Below are 6,220 nucleotides of genomic sequence, written 5' to 3'. Positions count from 1 at the left end.
CTTGCCGGTTCAGTAGGTTCTCGACCTGGAAATCACTTGTTCGTGCTTTCACCTGCTTGGCCCATGTGGCTCGTTCTTTCAAAGATACCCGGGCTGCTCATGTCAATGACTGCAAAGGCTGGCACCGCTGTAAAAATGTCTACACAGTGACTGAACTAGATCAGTTAAGAAATGTGATCATTCGGACTGTGCAAGAAGAAGTCTATGCTAAGGAAATTTACAGCATCGTCAATCAGAGACCTAACCCTAAAGACAATGTTTTAAAGAAACTTGATCCATTTATTGCTGAAGATGGCCTGTTAAGAGTTGGGGGTCGCCTCAAGGAAGCAAGAATAGACTTTACAGAGAAACATCCCGTATTAATCCCTGGTCATCACCACATTTCTTCTTTGCTTGTGCAGCATTACCATGATCAGGTGAAACATCAGGGTCAGCTGTTTACAGAAGGGGCTCTACGAGCTGCTGGACTGTGGATAGTTGGAGCAAAGAGATGTGTGAGCAAATTCATTTTCAAATGTGTTATCTGCCGCAAACTCCGGGGTATTTTCCAAACACAGAAGGTGGCCAACCTTCCATCAGACAGGCTTAGTACAGATCCTCCTTTCACCAATGTTGGTCTTGATGTATTTGGCCCCTGGTCTGTAGCTACCCGATACACCAGGGGAAGCCATGCAAACAGCAAACGCTGGGCTGTCATGTTTACTTGTATGTCCATCCGAGCCGTCCACATAGAGGTAATTGAATCCATGGACACTTCAAGCTTCATAAATGCCCTTAGGCGCTTCATTGCTATCAGAGGGCCTGTGAAACTTTGTTGGTGCAGCCAAAGAGCTACAAATTCCTGCGAACCTGGATACGATGAGTGTCGAAAGATACCTAAGTGAGCGAGGTTGCACTTGGACTTTCAACCCACCCCATTCTTCTCACATGGGTGGAGCTTGGGAAAGAATGATAGGTATAGCACGGAGAATCCTGGACTCCATCTTCCTGCAAGTGGGTACAGCAAGGCTTACCCATGAGTGCTTGACTACTTTCATGGCAGGAGTATCAGCCATCATTAATGCCAGACCTTTAACTCCAGTCTCAAGTGATCCTGAAGATCCAGTAATCTTTACTCCTGTAATGCTGCTTACTCAGAAGACTAGCACTGCCCATGCTCCCACTGGAGTATTCAGTACCAAAGACCTTTACAAAGGTCAATGGAGACAAGTACAAAGCCTTGCCAATACCTTTTGGGATAGGTGGAAAAAGCAATACATCTCCACGCTACAACCAAGGAATAAATGGCAGAACACCAAACCCAACATCAGAACTGGTGATGTCGTGCTTAGGAAAGACTGCCAAGCACATAGGAATGAGTGGCCTCTAGGTCTCGTTACTAAAACATTCCCGGGAGAGGATGGGAACGTCCGGAAAGTTGAGGTCAAGGTTCATAATCAGAAGGAGACCAAACTATTTCTCAGACCAGTAACAGAACTTATTTTACTGTTTTCATCTGGGGACTCTGATGGTGGCATCGATTGACGCCAGACGGGGAGTGTGCTGCTCATAGGCGTAATGTTATAGACTGAGATTTGTGACGTTATTTTCTATGCAAGTAATTAGTGCTCCAGGTGCCATCTAGTGGCCAGTGTTAATAATTTCCTCCTTTGTGTAATTTCTTGTTTTCCCCACCCATGAGAAGGTGAAAAGCATTCTGGGAAGAAGAAGGGCAGTCTCTTCTATATCTGCTCTGAGAGAAGACCATTTTGATTCATTCCATCCCTCTCGTCCAAGTATAGTCGGTAAGCAGATAGATGGTTTATATTACTGGCTATCAGCAGCCACAGGATACTGTTAGGACAGTATTCACTCTGTTACATGGGACTGTAATATATCAGTTGGTGTAGTTGTGAAGCTCGGCCTAGCCTCATGGTCAGCCATGTATGGTCCTATACTGTATTTGTACTGCCATACACTGTTCATACTGTACTATAACTGTTATTTCTACTGTTTATTTGTATATAGGCTTAATATATATCAGCCTGTTACCTGTATATGTAGTACATTTATTCAATGTGCCTTGTTCTTATGTATTGCTGTAATCTAATGGCATGTATATTCTTGTTTGTTCCTCAGTTTTACCCTAATCCTACGACCAGTTAATAAAGCTACAGACTTTCAACCAGTCTCATTTATTGGCTAGTAGGAAGGTGTTTAGCTGCCTGTCGAGCTCCACATAGACCCCGGGGGTGCGTGAAGTGGGGGCAGGACACAGGTCATTTCCTATTAAAATTTGATACTCCTCCTTTGCCAGGCCACAAAGTCCTAGAAATGGCAGCGACATCAAAAACGGAGACAACCCTCCACGTGGCTAATGACTTGAACTAACAGAATCATAAGTATCTATAAGGGTATGTTCACACGTTTTTCAGGCCGTAAACCCCCGAAAAACGGCCGAAAAATCGGAAGCAGAACGCCTTCAAACATCTGCCCATTGATTTGTGTTCTGTTCCGACGGGCCCTTTTTCTTGCGCGCCCGTTTTGAAAAAAGGTCACGTAAAAAAACGGCCGCGAAAAAGAAGCGCAGGTCACTTCTTGGGACGGTTTTGGAGCTGTTTTTTAAAGACTATTGAAAACAGCTCCAAAAACGGCCGTAAAAAACGCCGCAAAAATCGCGAGTGGCTTAAAAAAACATCTGAAAATCAGGAGCTGTTTTCCCTTGAAAACAGCTCCGTATTTTCAGACGTTTTTGAATTTGCGTGTGAACATAGCCTAATGCTGTTAGTTTGGGCCATTAGACCCGCCGCCAGTCTGACATTTGCGATTGCATTGCGCTTGTGTGAAACCGGCCTTTTCCTTTTTTTTTATCATCTGCCATAATGCAACAATTTACATATATGGACAACCCTTTTAATATGGATTGTTTTTTCTTGGTAGGGCGGCCTAATCAAGACAACCTTCTCTTATAACAGTGGCCTCGGCGATCAGCTGATCGCTGCAGGATCCGGCTCCTCTGCGATCAGAAGGCTTTTTCGGCCATACATTTTTTTTAGGAGAAATGTAGTATTATATGCTCTGTCTACTGACAATAGCGGCTCTGTTCATTGGTTCATAGAGGGGGTTCTGAGCGGGGAACCCCCCTATGATATCGATATGTCATAATATTCTTAAAGAGACAGTGGTTGTTATGGAATAATACTTCCTGGTGTCTTTTTCTATGTCACACTGTTTTTTTCCCCCACCTTTTCCTTCTGACCTGCTTTTGCCCAAGTGATGTTGAACTCCTTCTGTTCAAGGAGACTGCGAGAAACGTATTCCTCGAAGCAGTCCAGTAACATCAGGAGTCAATGGAGGCCATATTTGCCGGCAATTATAGCGAGCAATAAACCTATGACATTATGTCCTGTCGTTTGGCAATGATAGAAAGATCGCAATCTTCAAAATGGTCACCGAACAAATCAAAGTAATAACCCTCAAGGTTAAAAGTCAGGGTCTACTTTTAGATTAAAAAACATCTGGATGAACGGGAGAGATGTCGCCGACCACGCCGCGCCACGTGAAGCGTCTTTATTTGCAGATGTGCTCTCAATAACTATTGTAAAACGAATGGATCGTGATGATGTTTTTATTTATGATTTTAACTTATTCACACACTTAATCATTCCCAGATCATTCGACTTAAACAGTTCAATAGGAAATGCCAATGATTTTAAGAAAAGGTTAAGATGAAGGAATAGTCTTCTCGCCCACTAGTAATTAATCTCGGTGCTCTTTAAAGCAATTTTAATATGCTAAGATATGCAAAGACGAAACATTCAGTGCCAATTATTCTTTTTGGATAATGCCATAATCCTTTTACAAGTACTTTCCTCTGATGTTTAATCTCCCTAATAAGGTACTAAAGAACAAATAGTAACTTGGCTGAAAAAGGTTTGTTCTTCCCTTTTTTTGGGAAGGGGGGTGGGGGGAGAGAAAAAAAATCTAAAAGTAAATGACTGTCTTCTTCCTAATGATGTAAGGAATCCCGGCAATTTAAAATCCCTTGTAATGTGTGTTATCTGACACCAGATGGCGATAAAGATTGATAGATTTCAAAAGTTAGAAAAAGGCCTGTGCAGTAAACTAAGGCACTGTTCACACAGAGTTTTTTTTGCAGGCAGAAAAATCTGCCTCGCAGATTTTGACCTACCTGAAATTTCTTGCTGCAATTTTCCTAGCGTCTTTCAACTGCGAGTGGCGTAACTATAGGGGTTGTAGCAGTCACAATTGTGCCACGTATATAAAAAGTTACTACATGGGCCCCTGTTACTCTAGTAACTGACAGTATACTTACCCTCCTCGATCCGGAGCGCAGTGAGGTCCTGACGTCTCTTTGAGTCATGACTTTGCAACGCTGTGCGCCGTGCATGTCGTCACGACGCTTTGCGCTGCGCACAACATCCCGACACTGGATGGAGTCAGGAACTCAGCTGCGGCCGGAGCCGAAGAGGAGGGTAAGTATACTATTACTGTCTGCTGGGTCCCGGGTTGTCCGGTCCCTAAAAATTGATGGCCTATCCTCTCGATAGGCCATCAATAGCTGATGGGTCGGGGACCCCACCAATCAGCTGTTTTGAAGGGGGGGAAGCACTCGTGCGAGTGCTGCTTCCCCTTAATTTTGGTCACTTGCTCACACTGTGAATCGCCGTGTGTCGGCTATCAATTTTTAGGGACTGGACAACCCCTCTAAGCCTACCATGTGGTAGGCTTAGATACAGGGCCCACATTGTGTGATCCTGTCTGAAGGGCCCTGTATTTAAGCCTACCACATGGTAGGCTTAGATACATGGTCCAACAGATAGTATCAAACATGGGCCATGTATTAACCCCTTCCCGACATTTGACGTAAATGTACGTCATGGAAAGCATTGACCCCGCAAAATGCCGTACATTTACGTCAAATGTTTGGCACCGGCTCAGAAGCTGAGTCGTTGCCATCATCGTCGGATGTCAGCTGTATCTTACAGCTGACATCCGACTGTAACGGCGGGGACCGAAATTAGCTTCGATCCCCGCCATTAACCCCTTAAGTGCAGCGCTCAAACGCGATCGCTGCACTTAAGGTGTTTGCAGCTCATCGGAGCACCAGCAATGAAATTGCCGGGGTTCCGGTGGCTGCAATGGCAACCGGAGGCCTAATACTGGCCTCCCGGTCTGCCTAGCACCGAAGCCGGTCAAGATCCGCCCGGCGGCGGAGCCTGATCGGCTTCCGTAGCTGCTGGCAAGATGGCGCCGGGTCAGGAGCTGATCCGGCGTCATCAGCGTTGGAAGTCAGCTGTACTGTACAGCTGACATCCACCTGTAACGGCAGGAACCGGAGCTAGCTCCGATCCCTGCCATTAACCCCTTCGATGCAGCAATCGAAAGCGATTGCTGCATCGTAGCGGTTACTAGCAGATCGCCAGCCCTGAGAGGCAATCGGGACTGGCAACTGCTGTTATGGCAACAGGAGACACAATGGTCTCCTGCTCTGCCATTACGAAAGCCGATTTAGGCCCCGCCGGGAGGCGAAGCCTAATCGGCTTGCTGTCAGTGAATGACTGACAGAAAAAAAAAAATCTGACCGTTTGACCTTCAAGTCCCCTAGTGGGACTTGAAGAAAAGTGTAAAAAAAGTATAAAAAAAGTGTACAAAAAAGTGCAAAAAATAAAAGTTTGAAAACAATAAAAGTTTCAAGTAATCAAATAAAACACAATCCCCCTTTTACTCTTATCAAGTCCTTTATTATTGAAAAATAATAATAAACCATATGTATTTGGTATCGCCACGACCGTAACGACCTGAGGTATCAAAATATTATATTATTTATTGCACGTGGTGAACAGCGTAAAAAAAAACGTAAAAAACTTTACCAGAGTTTCTGTTTTTTGGTCACTTTGCCCTACAAATATTAGAATAAAAAGTGATCAAAAAGTCGCACGTATCCAAAAATGGTACCTATAAAAACTATAGCTCGTCCCGCAAAAAACAAGCCCTCATACACCTCCGTCGACAAAAAAATTAAAAAGTTATGGTTCTCACAACTTGGCGACAGAAAAAATACATTCTTTTTACAAAAGTAATTTTATTGTGCAAAAAGTTGTAAAACATAAAAAAGTTCTATAAATGAGGTATCGCCGGAATCGTACTGACCCGCAGAATAAAGTTAACATGTAATTTATAACGCATGGTGAACGCTGTATAAAAAAAACGAAAAAAG

The 6,220-nt window shown here is 44.0% G+C and overlaps 1 long non-coding RNA gene across 1 annotated transcript; it reads left to right on the top strand.

Annotated features, from left to right (window-relative positions):
- Positions 1-1,212: 1,212 nt before the first annotated feature.
- Positions 1,213-2,164, top strand: LOC142717307 (uncharacterized). The gene is made up of 2 exons (XR_012871796.1): positions 1,213-1,784; positions 2,119-2,164. It is a non-coding gene; the product is annotated as an uncharacterized LOC142717307 (long non-coding RNA).
- Positions 2,165-6,220: the final 4,056 nt, after the last annotated feature.

The sequence above is a fragment of the Rhinoderma darwinii genome, chromosome 1, assembly GCF_050947455.1.
Source record: "Rhinoderma darwinii isolate aRhiDar2 chromosome 1, aRhiDar2.hap1, whole genome shotgun sequence".
NCBI lineage: Eukaryota > Metazoa > Chordata > Amphibia > Anura > Rhinodermatidae > Rhinoderma > Rhinoderma darwinii.
Note: the sequence above shows the minus strand (reverse complement) of the source record. Positions and strands in the feature narration are given on the sequence as shown.